This window comes from Drosophila subpulchrella, unplaced genomic scaffold (assembly GCF_014743375.2).
Source record: "Drosophila subpulchrella strain 33 F10 #4 breed RU33 unplaced genomic scaffold, RU_Dsub_v1.1 Primary Assembly Seq27, whole genome shotgun sequence".
NCBI classification, from domain to species: Eukaryota; Metazoa; Arthropoda; class Insecta; order Diptera; family Drosophilidae; genus Drosophila; species Drosophila subpulchrella.
This window is the reverse complement of record NW_023665559.1, coordinates 349,100-367,261: the sequence shown is the minus strand read 5'-3', so window position 1 is coordinate 367,261 and position 18,162 is coordinate 349,100. Positions and strand designations below refer to the sequence as shown.

The 18,162-nt window shown below is 41.4% G+C and overlaps 2 long non-coding RNA genes across 9 annotated transcripts; both read right to left on the bottom strand.

Moving 5' to 3' along the window:
* Nucleotides 1-5,227: 5,227 nt before the first annotated feature.
* Nucleotides 5,228-10,184, bottom strand: LOC119559625. Of its 8 annotated transcripts, none has more exons than XR_005220882.1 (5): nucleotides 9,946-10,155; nucleotides 9,569-9,891; nucleotides 9,358-9,511; nucleotides 7,912-8,036; nucleotides 5,228-6,689 (listed from the first exon to the last, which is right to left on the bottom strand). It is a non-coding gene; the product is annotated as an uncharacterized LOC119559625 (long non-coding RNA). The 8 variants fall into 8 exon arrangements; XR_005220877.1 differs by having other exon boundaries at nucleotides 5,238-5,974; nucleotides 6,053-6,689; nucleotides 9,358-9,891; XR_005220876.1 differs by having other exon boundaries at nucleotides 5,238-5,971; nucleotides 6,053-6,689; nucleotides 9,358-9,891.
* LOC119559628 lies at nucleotides 6,756-7,260 on the bottom strand. The gene is made up of 3 exons (XR_005220886.1): nucleotides 7,203-7,260; nucleotides 6,913-7,132; nucleotides 6,756-6,846 (listed from the first exon to the last, which is right to left on the bottom strand). It is a non-coding gene; the product is annotated as an uncharacterized LOC119559628 (long non-coding RNA).
* Nucleotides 10,185-18,162: the final 7,978 nt, after the last annotated feature.

The following is an 18,162-nucleotide window of genomic DNA, read 5'->3' as shown; positions in this document are numbered from 1 at the left end:
TTCTGAAAGCTTTTGGCTTAATGATGATTTAGTAATAAAAGAATTTGTTCCCAATAAACCGAGAACAAATAACAGACCTTCCACTGCGCCAAAAAACTAAAAAGTTTATTTTTGGCTTATCAAAATGTTAGGGGACTAAATATGAAGCTACCCAAGCTTTATGCTGACTCCTCTGCATTTACTGCAGATATTTTGGCTTTTACGGAAACTTGGCTGAAACCAGAGATATCTGACTCTGAAGTTCTGTCAAATAACTTTAATGCCTATAGGACCGATCGCTCCTCACGTAGCCTAACATCTGAAAAGATTTACTATGATACCCATAACGAAATTGAATTTGTTAGTGTAAAAGTTTCCTTTCAATCCTTATCTATTTTTGTTACATGTTCTTATATTCCTCCTGGCTCTGATTTAATAATTTATGAGCACCATCTGTCTGCGATAAAATCTGTTCTATCCCTTCTTTCTAACAGAGACCTTTTGATTGTTTTGGGTGACTTTAATCTCCCTGATATCTCTTGGTCTTCTCCTACTGACTCACTTGTCGCTATACCCTTATCCGTCCATGATTTTGTAGATGGTCTTTTAGAATTATCGTTACAGCAAGTAAGCTTTATACGGAATTCATTAAATAGACAACTAGATCTTGTGTTTGTTTCAGACCCGTCTGAAGTCACGGTATCTAGAATTGACGCTCTTGTTGTACCTGAAGACCGATATCATCCAACAATGGAATTGACAATCTGCCTCCCATGCGTTGATACCCTCTCTCCTTTAGTTCCTCAAACTAAAATGAGATGTTTTCGAAAATGTGACTATAAAAAACTTAACGATATGATTTCTCAATATAATTGGACAGACTTGTACAATTGTATGGATATTGAATGTGCCACTGAACTATTCTATATAGTGTTAAATACTTTTTTTAATGAATGCGTTCCCGATAGGCTTCCTTCAAAGCTAAACAGGCCTCCTTGGTTTACCAATGCGCTTCAAAGACTTAAAAACCTTAAAACAAACACCTATAAAAAGTATAAAGAATCGGGTAAGCCATCTGGTTTTTCGAAATATGTGGTGGCTCGATCGGACTTTAATGTTCTCAATAGTCATTGCTATTCTATGTATTTAAGTCGATGTAAATTCGAATTTTCAAATGATCCGAAGCAGTTTTATAACTTTGTTAATGCCAAGCGTAAGTCGTCGGCATTGCCTTCATCGGTACGTTTTAACTCAATGGAGGCATCGACGGATTCTGAAATTGCTGATTTATTTGCCGAGTTTTTCCAAACTACTTATAGTTCGGCTGCTTGGTCAAATTCTAACTACCCTAATCCCTTAAATAGGGCAAATTGTATTTTTACCCCTGAAATTACGGAAAGTTCTCTCTTAAGAGACTTAGCTAAAACAACGCCAACTTATTCTCCCGGTCCAGATGGACTCCCCGGGCGTGTGCTTAAGTTTTGTGCGTCAACCATATGTAAACCGATTCTTAAACTTTTTAATTTGTCTATTTCATCATCAGTTTTTCCTACTATCTGGAAGGACTCTTTTATCATTCCACTTCACAAAAAGGGTGCGAAGGCGGATGCCCAGAATTATAGAGGTATTTCCAAATTGTCGGCAATTCCTAAAGCATTTGAACGTATTATTACTTCTCATTTGCAACATTTATTTTCCGATCCGTTTTCGGGTTTGCCTGTTGTGGTATTGCAACTATTGTGTCCCACAATAATGGGCAAATTGGATACGGCTTGGATTAGACGTCTTTTTTCATCTGCACTGACCTTTTTGGGTTTTGCCATCCATTTTGAATTTTTCGTTAAACACCGGTTCTGCACGAACACATCAAAAATATACATTTTTTATTCTTTGGGCGGTGGCTAACGGAGCGAGATGCACTCGCGAAATCTGGTATTTTTGTGGTCTTTACTTAGCTTATCTGAGTACCGCGCTGAAAAATGGACCCGACAAAAAGCGTTAGTCGCCTATCTACCTCTCGCTCACTCCTATGATGAGCTGGCGTTCTTCGCCGATGTGAGTACTAGGTTTTATAAAAGGAAAAGTCGCAGTGGATTCCGAATTTTCTTGCATTATAAATATATGTGTTAGAAAGACACAGAACAAATTCGCTACAACTCGCTTTAGCGGGAATACTAAATTGATGTAGTATTCCAGTGTTTTTCTCAGTATTTTTAATTTTATTTCGTTTTTTGAGAAAAGTTGACCATTAAGCTGCAATGGAACCGTTATAAAGATATTGTCATTGGCGCAGGCCCAAGGATCGTGCCAACGGCTCGGAACCAAGCAATTAATCTTTCTTGAAAATCAATATTTCTATGCTCTTTTTTCAAGGAATTGACCAACCTTAAGCTTGTCCGTCTTGGCAAGACCTGTTGCATCAAAACATATATTATTTACCTAAAGAAAAAGCCATTTGATTGCGCACCCACCTCCCAAAAAAATTGCTAAAATAAATCACAAGGATCCTTATGAGAGGAAGGTGTTATAAATTCTTAAGCGGTTCTAACTTGTGAACATTTTCGTGGCTGTAGGCTCAATTTTTCAATTTTCAATTTCATCTACTCTTGCTTGAATGAAAATCTCACCTTCGACCACATTGTTAATAGAAATGAAATAATTATTTGGCGCTGAAAACATTCCACATGCTAGCGTTAAAATTGTATTTACCCTTAAAGCCTAGTACTCACATCGACGAAAACCGCGAGCTAACCATAGGAGTGAGCGAGAGGCAAACAGGCGGCTAAAGGTTTTCGTCGGGTCTGTTTTTCAGCGCGGTACTCAGATGAGCTAAGGAAATACCAGAAAAAAAACCAGATTTCGAGAGTGAATTTTCGATGAACGCCGTTAGCCGCGGTCCAAAGAATAAGAAATTTAATCTTTGGCGGTGTTCGTGCAGAAGCGGTGGGGAATTTAAAAATTTTAAATGGAAGAAAAACACCAAAAACGGTTAAAGGAGGTCTAATCCAAGCTGTTTCCCATTATTGTGGGATTTGACCGACATTAAGCAATACCACAACAGGTGCAAATCCGCATAATAGTTGAAGTGCTGGAGGAGATCCAGTAGAGAATCCCAGTGCGAAGGAACATGCCGAGTGGGACTTCGCTCTCTACATGGACATCCTGCCGGGCGTGTCCTGGCAAAGAAAGTAAGATCTAGCCAAAATAATTTGGTTGCGTTTTACTAATAGAAGTATCTTTTCAGCAGAATCACCAGTAATATGATCTCCGAAGACCTCTCCATTAGAACTCCGTACACCATAACCACCAGCTACTTGGCAGCTTAATCGGAGCTGGAGGACGCGCTGGCTTCTACAGGGAGGAGGAAAATAGGGCGCCCGCTAAGGAACAGTTGGAGAAGTTATGTCCAGCCACTGCCAGGATGTTGGGCGACTTCCTGCAGCATCAGCGGATCAACCCTGTTCCCAATACGGCTCCCACTTCCTCAAGGTCCAATATGCCCATTGGGACTCGGAGCTGGACTGCGGTGGCGCGGGAAAGATGGCGAAGCATCCGTGGGACGAAAATGATGCTTTAAACAAGTAATTTACATAAATAAAAACATTCGTTGAACATTCCATTTATTTTTAATTGAATTTCTTTGTGTACCAGCAGACTGCTCCTTTTTAAATTTCTTCAATTGTTTTGTTTTTCGTTTGGCAACAAACCCAGCTGCTTGTCAGTAAGACCATGCATTGCGGGTGAACTTTGAAAACTTCGGTCACACTACAAAGAATAAGATTTTTCGACTAGTGAAACTCTTAGCCGATCTGAGTACTAGGCTTAAGTTCCAAAAAAAAGTTACACTTGTGAATCACCTTGTGAATACAGCGGGATATGTCAACTGGCACGAGTGAAGAACAAGTGCCACTCCATATAGTCAATTGCATGGAATGTCCGCTTTTTCACAAGTGAAAATTCAAATGAAAGATTTTCGATGTCACTAGGGATTTCACTTGTTCTCATTTGTAGTATAGCCTGTCACCAGCCGGTGACACGTTCCACGTGAAATCAGTTGTGAAATTCACAATATTTCCGATGAGTTTTCACTTATGAAATCACCTGCAAGTGACACGTCTCTCGTGAAATCACTTTTGAAATTCAGAATATTTCCAATGAGTTTTCACTTATGAAAATATAGAATTTAAAATACATACATTCTTATTTACTTTAAAATTCATTTAAATTAAATTGTATTATATTGATTTTCTGTTAAAGCCTAGTACTCACATCAACGAAAACCGCGAGCTAAGCATAGGAGTGAGCGAGAGGCAGATACGCGGCTAACGCTTTTCGTCGGGTCTGTTTTTCAGCGCGGTACTCAGATGAGCTAAGGAAATACCAGAAAAAAACCAAATTTAGAGAGTGAATTTCGATGAACGCCGTTAGCCGCGGCCCAAAGAATACGAAATTTAATCTTTGGCGATGTTTGCGCAGAAGCGATGGGGAATTTAAAAATTAAAAATGGAAGAAAAAACCCAAAAACGCCTAAAGGAGGTCCGTGCAGATGAAATAGGACGCCTAATCCAAGCTGTTGTTATTGTGGGACCTTACCGACAGGAAGCAATACCACATCGGGGGAAATCCGCAGAATAGTTGAAGTGCTGGAGGAGATTCACTAGAGAATCCCAGTGGGAAGAAACATGGGACATCGCTCGATCTCCGAGGAGTTCTCCATTGAGGACTCCACCTCCACAAGCTACTTGAGTACTAGGCTTTACTAACAATAATTGTCCTTTAAGCCTAGTACTCAGATCGGCTAAGAGTTTCACTAGTCGAAAAATCGTATACTTTGTAGTGTGACCGAAGTTTTCAAAGTTCACTCGCAATGTTTGTTTTTTTAACAAAAGAAAAATTTAAGGATTTTAAAAAGACGAATGTTCAAAGAATGTTTTTATTTGTGTTAATAAGTTGTTTAAGGCTTCCTTCCCTTGTCACGGATGCTTCGCCATTTTCGCTGCGCCATTTGCAGTCCAGCTCCGATTCGCAATATGCCAACATGGGCCTTGAAGGAGTAAGAGCCGCAGCCTTTTTTGGGGTTTTCCTTTCATTTTTAATTTGTAGATCCCACACCGCTTTTGCACGAACACCGCCATAGATTAAAATTCTTATTCTTTGGGCCGCGGCTAACGGCGTTCATCGAAATTCACTCGCCAAATCTGGTATTTCCTTAGCTCATCTGAGTACCGCGCTGAAAAACAGACCCGACGTAAAGCGGTAGCCGGCTGTTTGCCTCTCGCTCACTCCTATGGTTAGCTCGCGGTTTTCGTCAATGTGAGTACTAGGCTTTCACAAAGAGAATCGATGATGCAAAAACAGCTGATCGGCGTAAACAAAACGAAACCAGAGGTGAGCTCGTGCAATTTTAAGCTTTTCGGAAAATAAAATGGACTAAAACGCAAAACTTAACACAATTTCAATGCAAGTACTTTCAATATTTTTAGCGGGCAATGATTTCTTCATTTCTATGTGCAAATGGACTTAGAATCAGAGTTCCATTTAGAAAAAATTGAATGCGAACTATTGTGGTTCAACAGTATTCCTTTACAACATTTTTAACAAATCCCTTATTTTGGCCAACTCTGGGAGACGTGTTCAAAGCATAGTACTCGGATCGGCTAAGAGTTTCACTAGTCGAAAAATCGTATTCTTTGTAGTGTGACCGAACTTTACAAGGTTCACCTCCTAAGCTCGAACAAAATACTAAATAAATATTTTCAGCATATTTATTCCAACATATGAACTCCCACTATCAATTAAAGCGGTGTTGTAGCGACCTTTCCCGTCTCTTTCTTAAGCCTAGTACTCAGATCGGCTAAGAGTTTCACTAGTCGAAAAATCGCATTCTTTGTAGTGTGAGCTAAGTTCTTAAAGTTGACCCTCAATTCATGTAGCATGGTCTTCCTGTCAAGCAGCTGGGTTTTTTTTTGTTGACGATTTCAAAAAGATGAATCTGCTGATGCGCAACGAAAGAAATATGCATCGAATGTTCAAAGGATGTTTTTGTTAATGTTAGATAGAAGTTTAAGGCTACCTCCTCATGTCGCGGATGCTTCCCCATCTTCTCTGCGCCTTCTGCAGGTCAGCTCTGATTCGCAATTTGCCAATATGGGCCTGAAGTAAGTGGCATCAGGATTGGAAACGGGCTTGTTCCGCTGAGCACCAGCAGGACGTCGCCCAGCATCCTGGCAATGGATGGTCTTGGCTCCTCAAGCTGTCTCTTAGCGGGCGTTCCGTTTTTCCGCCTTCATATAGCAGCCAGCGCGTCCTTCACCTTGCACTGACCTCCTGCAGGCTTTTTGGGTTTTGCCATCCATTTTGAGTTTTTCGTTAAACACCGGTTCTGCACGAACACATCAAAATTATACATTTTTTACATTTTTTATTCTTTGGGCGGTGGCTAACGGAGCAAGATGCACTCGCGAAATCTGGTATTTTTTGTGGTCCTTACTTAGCTTATCTGAGTACCGCGCTGAAAAATGGACCCGACAAAAAGCGTTAGTCGCCTATTTGCCTCTCGCTCACTCCTATGATGAGCTGGCGTTCTTCGCCGATGTGAGTACTATTAGTAGGCTTAAGCCTAGTTCTAGGTTTCGTTAATTTGCTTTTTACATTGGTCTTCGCCATCTTTAAACATTTGTCCGGGTCCTCCGAGTCCTTGGCCAACGCTCCTGAAAAATTTATGGGCGTATGTTTAAAAACTGCGTTTTATTAAAACAAATAAATTTGTATATTTGCCTTTTAGAGCTGTGTATTACCCTTTGCGGGACTTTTACTGGCACAAAACATTTCATAATCCACTTTCATCTAATGAAACCCATTAAATACCTTCAAAATTAAAGTACTTTAAACTAAGTTCAATGCACAACATCTTAAAATTAAAGAACCACTTACATGACTTTATTATTTTAACTTGAAGAAAGGATTAAAGAAACTCTGCTGCGCACAATTTCAATCAGCGGTCGGCAGCAGCCTATCTTGTGAGCATAGGGAAGTGTTATGCCCATCCTCTGCTCGCTTACGTATAACGTAGATGTTCGTATGACCTCGGAATGGGTCTTCGGGTCCTTTTTTTCTCAGCTCCGGCGCGCTTTTTTGCTGCTGCGGCAGAGAACTTCAGTGGAAAACAGAGAAACGTCAGGCGTCAAAGTGCTGCGCGCCAACTTCGTATTTTTTACACTCACACTAATACTAGGCAAATTTATGATGGTATGTGTGTGCCGACCACTGATTTAAATGGATGCTTCCTTTCAATCACTCAAACAGAATGCACTAAGTCTTCCTCTCACCTCTTTACTTGATTTCTTATGTTTTCTCTTCGCTGTTGACGCGTGCCACTGCACCTATACCGTTTCTAAAGCGAAAAATATCCGATAATATAATTTTTACTTCTTAAGTAAAAAAATACAGAACGAATTTTTTAAAAATGTTAATACTAAAATGTTTTAAATATTTAAATCATTTTAAAGGACTAAATTTCTATAACTTAATAAAAAATTATATTGTAATGATAATGTGTTATACGTAAACATAACATTATAAGTAAAATCGATTTACTATATTTTACTATAATCAAATAATTTACTTTTATAAAACAACATTTGTTGTTTTTATCGATACACAATAATGCTCCTAAAATAAGGGCATTCACATGTCGCTGCTCCACGAAAATGTTTACACCGAAATGTTAGTCGCTTGCCGAACATAACGGAGAGACGCAAAAGAAATAACGGACCGACCGAAATTTGTCTCTGAGAGCGCCGACTGCAGGCAGATTTTAAAACAAAGAAAGAGAGGGAACCTCCTAATATCTTGTTGCACGGCCGTTTTCTCTGCTGACGTCAACAGCGGCACAGCGTTTTAGGCAAAAAAAATAACAAAAAAGCTTTTTACCTTCAGACATGTCGCCGCATCCCTACTGCAGAGCTGAAGGGTAATCTCTTATTATTTTCTTCTTCTTCGGATGTGTCGCTGTGTGCAGAAGCTACATATTAGAACTGGCAGGGTTTTGGATGGAGCTACAAAATAATTAATAATAATTCAAATATACAATTTATTAAAATTGCAATGAAACGTAATATGCAATTATGAACATTAAACATCAAAGAATTTGAAAAAAAAAATCATTTGAATATAGAGCTACCGCGAAGAATTTCGGCGATAAATAAATAAATTCTTAAACAATTAATTTTGTGTTGGCGGATGGTTGCAATTGGAGTCGATAATGGAAGGGACTTTATCGATAGGTTAGGTCGAAAGGGCGATAGTTGCAGCAGCGAGATGAATCTGGCAGACGATCTGGCCATTTGAGGGTTAATCCCGGTTCGCTCTGAGATTACCTTAAGGGGGGAAATACAATTGAAAATTAATTTTTTTCGAAAAAATTTTTTTTGTCTTAATGTACTCTAAATATGTCTGGGAATAAGCCTTTAAAAGCATAAAGTCGTCCGGTACTTATTTTCAAAGTAATACGCAATTTAGTGAGTGCGTGTCAAATAGCTGAAATGCGCGTGAGGCGCGCTTACCATGTTCCGGTAAACTTTAAACGCTTCTACTGAAAAGTCGTGTTTTCAAAGTCGCCGCGCAATGTACAGGTCAGAGATTTCATTTTAATCGAATGCGGTTTTTTGCTTTATGTTTGAAATGAAATTTTCCACAACATGAATAAAAAGATTTTTCATATTTGTTTGTTATAACATGTTTTTTTCCGAACAAAGTCGAAAAAAAGTGTGTTTTTTGAAAACAAAATTTTCCAACTTCACATTTTTTCATGGAAAAACCATTTTTTTACATATGAAATAATTCATGTTGTGCGCTGTACCTCTAAGATTAATGCCCAGTTGCTGTTTTTTGTTTTAGACGTGATCCTGGGCCTGGAGACTGCACGGCGCAAAGTTCATCCCTCAAAACACGACTCCACATTATTGATCATAAATGGGCTTAATTACAATATTTTTTAAAAAACTTGACTGATTTTCATTGCCCAATAATTTCCTAATAACATGCAAAAAGAATCGCTAAGATTCATTTAATTCCCTACTTGCAATCCACTCCCAAAGATAGGCCTCATTTTAGGCCTTTTAATTGTATTTCCCCCCTTAAATGGCACTCATGTGTCCAATGACCCAATTTTGGGAGAGGCCATGTAATATGGCGGGGCAGGAACGATGATGATCAGCAGATACCAGTATAGTCGCAGCCATAATGTCTAATCAGGCAGATGCGGCTGGATGTTCTAAGAAGTGAGTGATAGGAAAGTTAACATGTTAGTTTGTTATTTATTAATAATCATCTATAGGGCAGCCTGGGTCCCAACACAAAGGGTCCCGGGATATTTACTTGGTAGTTCTACGGATTTCAGCGCGATTTCGCCATTTTGTCGGGCGGCCGAACCTCGGACTGCTCTTACGAATCTCACTGTAGTGCGCCAGTTTTTCTTTGTGGAGTCTTCAGCTCGGGCTGTAATCGCCCTCCAGGCCCGGCCCAGTAGGGGCTGATATTTAGGACAGGTAAATAAATGTGTACCTTGATTATTGATATTGTTATTTACTTCCCTGTTTAATTGTGAATTTATCCGGATTTAAACCCGAGAGCCTTATTTTTCCTCGTCGTTTGCCTAGAATCAGAAAGGTCGCGAGTATAAGGTAAACGGTCCCTTCTTTTCCCCAGGAGCTCCTCAGGATTAGGTGAACCGACACGAGCGCATCGCGTGTGTTCCTCTTGAGGGCCGTGTTTACATGCGAGCTCTACCAATGCGTGTCTGGTGGGGAGCATGACTTTTCGAGGCGCCTGTAGCCTTTGTCCAGCAAAACAAATCCTTTGCTTTGACCGCGTAAATATTGAAGACGGCGGCAAAATTTTTGGTCTTAAAGGCTGAGGAAGGATAGATTGGTTAAGAGGAGCATAAATATAAATGATTGTACTTACCATATTCATTAAACATTTGTAAAACCCGCAATGTGTGAGTAAGTTTTCCCAGTGGGGGGAGATGGAACCGTCGAAGTCGCGAGGACGACCGAGAATGGGTTGTGCCCTGCAGCATCTTACGGCATCCATGGCGCTTGGCTAAGAATTCGATAGCCACCAAATTTAACCCAATTTTCCGTCAATATTTGTAGATATGTACCTTTGCTTACGTTTTTGTTCTTAGTGATGACCGATAGTTTAGTCATGTGAGACAGCGGAGTTGTCGATATTTTATGTTGAGAGCTGTGGCATTAGGGGTACTCTGCCTTGGGAGAAGACTGAGCTAGCGGCACTGCCACCGAAAAATATGCAGTTCGTAACAGGATATATGTAAGTCCGCCAGCTGGAAATAACCAGAGTAAGAACAGAGGGAAATTCGATTCCGTGCAGTTCTTTCGGAAGTGAATCTCGGAACAGGTCTGGGAAAATCTAATCCGTGTGAATCTTTCGGAAGGAAGCTTTTCCGACCCTATCAGGGGTGTCACAAAAATTTGGGGACGGTTGGTTTGGAAACCAACCCATCAAAACCGTAGGTGTCACAGAAATTCGAGCGATTTCCTTTTTTCGGAAAAACTACCGAAAAATGACCTGGGCTCGATACATACACATATCGAATATTGAATAATTATGAGATTTTATTTGACTTATTTCGACCATTTACCAATAAGTTTTAAACTGAATTTATGCTTTTTTTGGAATATAACAAAAAGAATACTTGCTTAAAGCGCATATTGTACAAAATAAATGGAAAAAAAAATGGAATTATCCACAATTCTACATACTGCAGCCCTGAACAGCCGCTCCTCCCAAGCAGTGGTCACAAGAACGCGGTCGCCCCGAATAAATCATTTGCCAATGTCGATATATTCGCGAATGAATCGCAAGAATATGGCGTCTTGTGCTGCTGACTTATGTATGTTTACCCCTGAAAATTAGCATCGTTTATTAGTTTAAATTAATAATAATCAAGAAATTTGTTACTTTTACTTACATGTTTCCTTCTTCTTCATAGCCATCATCTTATCCGGCAAAAAATGGCTCATTTTTCACGACAATGCTGCCACCTTTTTGCAAAGGCGGCATGTTTTTATAATTTTTTTAATAACTTTAACTTCTTTTAACATGCAATTTTTACCAGAAATAGGTTTTTTTTACCACAATACTAAGTACCGTGCTATAAATAATTCGTTAACACAACATTTTTATAACTAATCCGATATTTTGTATTTCAAAGTTCGAGCAAATTGGTATCACTGTCAGGTTGGACGGTTTGCAGACGATTTTTTTTAGCTAATTTTTTCAAGACGGTTTATAAAATGCTTATTAAATATAACCAGAAGTAAATATAAAAACTATGGTATGCGGATAGTTCATAGATTTCACTAGTGTTGTCTTAAAGAAAGTTTTATTCTTAAGAAGGATTTGTAAGTTGGTTTATTTTATCAAAACGTCTGTCAAAATACGAGGGATTTAAGAACCGTCAAAAATGACGTCTGTGGCACCGAGATTTGCTTTTCGGGGGAAATTTGGTTGGAAGGGATTTCTGTGACACCCCCGTATATGTATATATATTCTTGGTCAGGATCACTAGCTGAGTCGATCTAGCCATGTGCATCTTTCTGTATGAAAGCTAAAATCTGGGAAACAATAAAAGCTAAAATGTTGGGACTTAGCAGATTCGTGGGCTTCCTTCGCAGCGCACGTTCCAGCAGGCTGTCACACCAACTATAACGCCCACAAACGCCCATAACGCTAAAACCAGTCTAGCACCGACATGTCGCAATAATTTTTAAGTCCTTAAGCTCGGTATAAAACTTTATTAACGGATATGTCGGTATTTTTATATAACAATAATTCTTAAAGATCGTTACTTAAGATGCCAAACTCGAACACTAAATATGTAGAACTAAGCCTAGTACTCACGTCGACGAAAATCGCAAGCTAGCCATGGGAGTGAGCGAGAGACAAATATGCGGCTAACGCTTTTTGTCGGGTCGGTTTTTCAGCGAGGTACTCAGATAAGCTATTGAAATGCCAGAAAAAATACCAGTTTCGGCGAAAAGAATATGAAATTTAAACTTTCGGTGTGTTGGTGCAGAAACGTTGCGGAAACAAAAAATTTTAAAATGGAAGTGCCGCGGGTCGAATTTGTGCCCGATAGTTAAGTCAGTATTTAGTCGATAGGAATTGGTATTGTGCCCTGATGGAGCAATTGGGCACACTAGAAAGCCCGAATATGGCGCACTCGTTGAGTTGTTGAAAGTCATGGAGGGTGGGAGGTTATACTGCGGTAAGAAACTGTTAAATTTTAAGCCATTGTAATTGAATTTGTAATCTCCCACAGAATAAAATATATACTATGCCATAAAGTCCTACATTCAAGCGTTGCCCTTGTTTGTTGTGGATCGGGTCCGTGTATATTGTAGGCAACTCCCATTCTTGTTTCGACAGTGGTCATTTATTCGCAGTCAGGCGGACTGCCGTGGATCCTAACCTACAGTCAGGCGTACTGTGTTGAGGTAGGACTGACTTGGCGACTTGCGCTTATGGTTTTGGCATTTGGCGGTCATTAGCTAGAGAGTTGCCGGAACGCGCTTTTGCGTGTACATAGAAGACCCGACCGAGTGATCCTACATTCAAGCGTTGCCCTTGTTTGTTGTGGATCGGGTCCGTGTATATTGTAGGCAACTCCCATTCTTGTTTCGACAGTGGTCTGTTACGTGGGCATATTAGTGCCCGAGTCCTGACAAGGACTTGGGCCGAGGGAGAGGCGTCCGATATTCTGGCACCATTTGCCGGCATAAGCTACGTCGTATTCGGGTCGTGGGATCTTGGTAAGCCTCTCTCCTCTCCAACATAACGAGAATAAATATTAAAAGTGCCTGGAAAATAATATCAGTTCATAAAGTTCGTCAGTCGTCAGTCCACACTGCCCCACAAGCTTAGCTGTAGCTTGATCGCAATACGATCGGGCTGTGTTTTGGCCATATTCCCTCCCCTTCACACATTCGTGTGCCAATGGATCGTCGCAGGCCGCGCAATACGATCCCCTATTGTCAAGGTTGTCCGTCAAAAGTTATGTCATTGTTCTTGACCTACTCCACTTTTCGCGTCAGCACACCCCCTTAATAAAGCTTTAGCACACCATGATTTCGAATACTTTTTCACATTACAAATTTATTGGATAATATTTAGGTCGGCGTGTACCGGTGTTGAGTAACATAATTTTGGCTAATTCGTATGGGGGTTACATTAATTTACAATTATTGTTTTGGCGGAGAGTATCGATTTGACCACCTGTGAAGGTGCACACATCAGCAAAAATGCTGACTATTCACGACTACAAACGTCGCTCAGAGAGCTCTTGCAATTGTACATACAACAACAAGGCTGATACTCGCCTCTGGAAAAGTTTATATTAGTCTATAAAACTGTAGGATACTGCACGGATATTTATATATGTATGTTTTTAAGAAAAGAACCGTGTTCCGACAAACTTACCCCCTCTTTAAATCCTGGGCGATGAGATCTCGACGCTCCGGATCCTGGGCTTTGGAAAATATTATATTGGATATATATATATATAAATATACGTGCACCAAAATACGGCTGTTCTTAGGTATACCAATTCACTTAAACACAAAATATATAGTTATATTAGGCCAGAGGCATGCGACTTCTTCAACGGCTGTTCATCATGATTTGCACTTTGTCTATCGATTCGGTTGGTTTAAATGTATTTCACTGCATGTTTGAATGCTTCCAATGTTTTTTGTTGATTTTCACTTGTTCTTCAATTGTATTATAAGAGGATATTGGTCTTGGGTTATGCTTCACTTTGGTTGGCTCGATTAACACATTTATATTGCATCACTACTTTCTCCGACGTATGCTATTGGTTGCTACGCCTCTGAACGGATGGCTCCTACAGCTGAACAATTTTCAGGAGCATGGATGGGGATCACGGGTACTGCGGCTACAAACATCACAGTATGACAGATGTCGTCCTTATTGTTGATCCTCTCCACGTTCTTTGTTGACAATGGCGGCGCTGGTCCAACACATAAGGATCTTTCGAGCAGCGATTTGTGTCCTCCTCAAGGACTGTTGGATATGGTGGCTGGTCGTGGTGGCAGAAGACTCCGTGGACGACTACCCCAGGGAAAGTCGTCTTCCCTCGGAGCTGCCGGCTTCCGTCAGCAAGACACACAAATGGATTCTCTCCCTCAAGCTCTATTTGTCTAAGGTCTTTTATACTAGACTAGAGCTTTTACTTGGCTGCCGGTATGGATCGGATAAACTAGGTGTTCCCACCTAGGATTACTGTTTCTTGATAACTGCTATCTTGGGAGTCAACGGCCGGCTGTTGCCCTTTGCTAGCTACCGGAGTATGGTTACCAGTAGGTTGATCGTGGCCGTTGTTCTGGCCACACGACACCCGCGAATTGCCGAATTGCATTTTCTTCTGCCTTTACCAGTATGAGTCTGGTTAGTCACATGCACCCCTCCTCCTGTCTAAAGATTCGTCGTTGTTTCTCTATGTGAATCTTTCTATGTGGAGGGCGTACGTAACAGGCTCGAAGTGATCGATGCGGACCGCATGGAATGACTTCGCAAAAGGAATCTGCGTACGACCATCGTTGTCTGTACCGTGTTTCTTCTCCTTTTTAGGCGCCCATTCACGTGTGGCTTCGACCCACTTCTCTGATCAAGAGTCTCATGTTTTATCGGCTGAGCTGTTCGGGCTGATATCTCCACTGCTGTTGCTTTATGTTAAAGGATGGAATTTGGGTTATGATGTTTCCTCTTTTGATCTAACTGACGACCGATTAAATCACATTTATTAGAAATGTTTGATTTATATGTTTATAAGGTGTAAGAACGTTTGTACTATTAGGAAAGCTTTATAGTGCTGGGCATGTTTTTCGCAGTACTTTTTAACCAGCGGTCCACTCGGAGACCCTCCCTTTTGAATTCCGCTAACGAAGTTAATGGGGATGTTAGCAGCAAGCCGCCCATCTGGGAGTTCATGTTGTCTTTCAAAAGCTCAACAAATTCATCTTCAGCGATTTTATGCTTCAGTTTGAAATGCAAGTTGTGCATATCGGAGACATAATCGCTGAAGGTTTCGTGCTGTCCTTGCTTGCGTTCCATTAATTCCTTGACTTTCATAAGGTCACATCCGGTAGTGGAAAATGCTCGTTTCATTTCTTGGGTCAATGAGTAGTAGTCAAAATCGTAATCTTCTGCCTTGTCCTCCATTAACTGCCAATACCATTTCGTGGCTGCACCTGCCAACAGAAGATGGAATTCACGAAAGACTTGTTGGCGACTGAGGTCGTACAATTCTTGCAATCGGTCTACGCGGAACAGGAAACTCTCAACTGTCATGCCGCGACCGCTTCCATCGAACTTTAGGTTCCATCTGTCTAATCTGACGTCTTTTGGTCTTGGTCCCTGAAATGATGAGCTCCGATCGATCTCTGGATGCAGTTGGTGACTCGTCTCCCTCTCGTTTGTTCTGGACTGCCTGTGGGACGGGGTGTCCATCCGCCTGGGTGTTCTTAACCGGTGCATCTGGCTACTAAGCATGTCCTGCGTTACTGGTTCCAGAGGCGGGGTCTCTTGGTATCTCAAAAAGCTGTCCGTTCGATTCGGAATAGTTCGGGGCGGCGAAGGCAGTCCCTTCTGTTCGGGTCTTCTGGGTGTCGGAGACTGCAATTCTGTTATTTGTGCTTTCAGCGCTTCTATCTGGGCACTCATTCCACGCTGCATTTCGTTGCTCTGCCTCAAGGGCTCCATCAACCTTTGCTCACGTCGTTCGGCAGCCTCTAAGTTGTCCTCCTCGTGCCTCTGAAATTGGGGCAGCATACTTGATCTCCCTTTCGGCGGTCCTAGGGGTAGATTCTCCCCTCCGGCGGCTCCTTCCATTTCAGTGTATTGGTCCAAATTGTTTTCTTCGGACAGGGTATCTACCTGTCCTGGCTGATTCTGTGCGAGCTCCCACGGCTCTCTTTCAGATGAGTCTCCTAGCCTTGGCGAGCTCGCACTCCAGGGTTTGTTGGTTGTCTCCGCGCGTTGTTGCTCGGGTCACTCTTCCGGTGCTGGGTTGGAATAAGACCTTCTTCTTGGCCCCCTTCATTTATATTATTTGACCTTCTTTAAAGGCCTCCGCTTTCTTTTTATAGATTGTCACTTTGTGCGAATTAATACACGCACTAAAATTTGTCTACACTTTTTTTTTGCGTTTTGGTATAAAAAGTTCACGTGATTCTTTTCAAAACACCCGGTCAGCGATGTATACGCTGAATAAGTCGACAATAAAAATGTTTATAAACTGGGGGTGCTTCTCTCTGCTTCTCAAGTTTCTCTTCGGTCAAGAACCATCCGATATTTAAGCCAAAAAAAAAAAACAAAATAAATTTCCCTAACTAGGGGTGTTAGCCGCTTCTACACAACGCGGTTCCGCTAAGCTAACATGCCCTTACTTTCCCTTTTTCTAGACATCCCAAATGTTCCAAACGGAATGGCTGTGTCTAGATAAGGAATCTGTCCAAAAACCCCCTCCCGCCAGCCGTCGGAAAACGAGTTGTTTGACCGATCATTCTCGGGCTCCACAACCGTCTCCTATTTCTCTGGACTCGAATCAAGCAAACGACCTGACCAACTAGCCTAATACGTTGTGGGGCGTCGGCCAGAGAAACTAAAAATCGTCCACCGCCCAAATATGTCAAGGGAAACAGCAAAGACTCGAACCAAGCAAACGACCGGACAAATGCCCAGTACGTTGTAGGGCGTCGGCTTTGCGTTTCCTGTCAGTTCCCCCACCCCCATTCTGTCCTGGATCGACAAACGAACAGTAGACCCGCACCGCAACTGCTAAATGCGTTACCGTAATGCCTGCGCTCCTGCTCTTTCTGGACTCGAACCAATTCAAACGACCGGGCAAATGCGTAGTACGTCGTGTGGCGTCGGCCAGAAAGCACCTATAAATTGTATTTACGTTAATTTTAACAAGTAGTCGTCGACACTTAGTTATAGGTATAGTATTATAAAAAAGGATAACTCATAGTTCTTGATTTAAGGAAGTTCTGGTAAATTTGTCCATGAACAAAACAGAGAATTTTTAAGGTTAAAAAAAATTCAAAGTCAGGCCTCTATTCTGCGACAAAGTTCTGATTGAGCGGCCGCTCAACACTGACAGTCACAGAAGTTGGGGACTTTACAGTTACTAGCTCGACAAATAAGTAAGTACGCGTACATTTACAATTATTTAATCTCCCTGCTCTATAAAACAGTCAAATTACCTATGGCAAATAAAGATGGAAGCTTTGCCATACCTAGGTGCATCCACTCCGATACCGCAGGCATCGAGATGGTTGACCCTAATAAAATTCCTTAAGGAATATGAAAAAGGCCCCACGTTGGGCGCCAATTCTGTTACGTGGGCATATTAGTGCCCGAGTCCTGACAAGGACTTGGGCCGAGGGAGAGGCGTCCGATATTCTGGCACCACTTGCCGGCATAAGCTACGTCGTATTCGGGTCGTGGGATCTTGGTAAGCCTCTCTCCTCTCCAACATAACGAGAATAAGTATTAAAAGTGCCTGGAAAATAATATCAGTTCATAAAGATCGTCAGTCGTCAGTCCACACTGCCCCACAAGCTTAGCTGTAGCTTGATCGCAATACGATCGGGCTGTGTTTTGGCCATATTCCCTCCCCTTCACACATTCGTGTGCCAATGGATCGTCGCAGGCCGCGCAATACGATCCCCTATTGTCAAGGTTGTCCGTCAAAAGTTATGTCATTGTTCTTGACCTACTCCACTTCTCGCGTCAGCACACCCCCTTAATAAGCTTTAGCACACCATGATTTCGAATACTTTTTCACATTACAAATTTATTGGATAATATTTAGGTCGGCGTGTACCGCTGTTGAGTAACATAATTTTGGCTAATTCGTATGGGGGTTACATTAATTTACAATTATTGTTTTGGCGGAGAGTATCGATTTGACCACCTGTGAAGGTGCACACATCAGCAAAAATGCTGACTATTCACGACTACAAACGTCGCTCAGAGAGCTCTTGCAATTGTACATACAACAACAAGGCTGATACTCGCCGCTGGAAAAGTTTATATTAGTCTATAAAACTGTAGGATACTGCACGGATATTT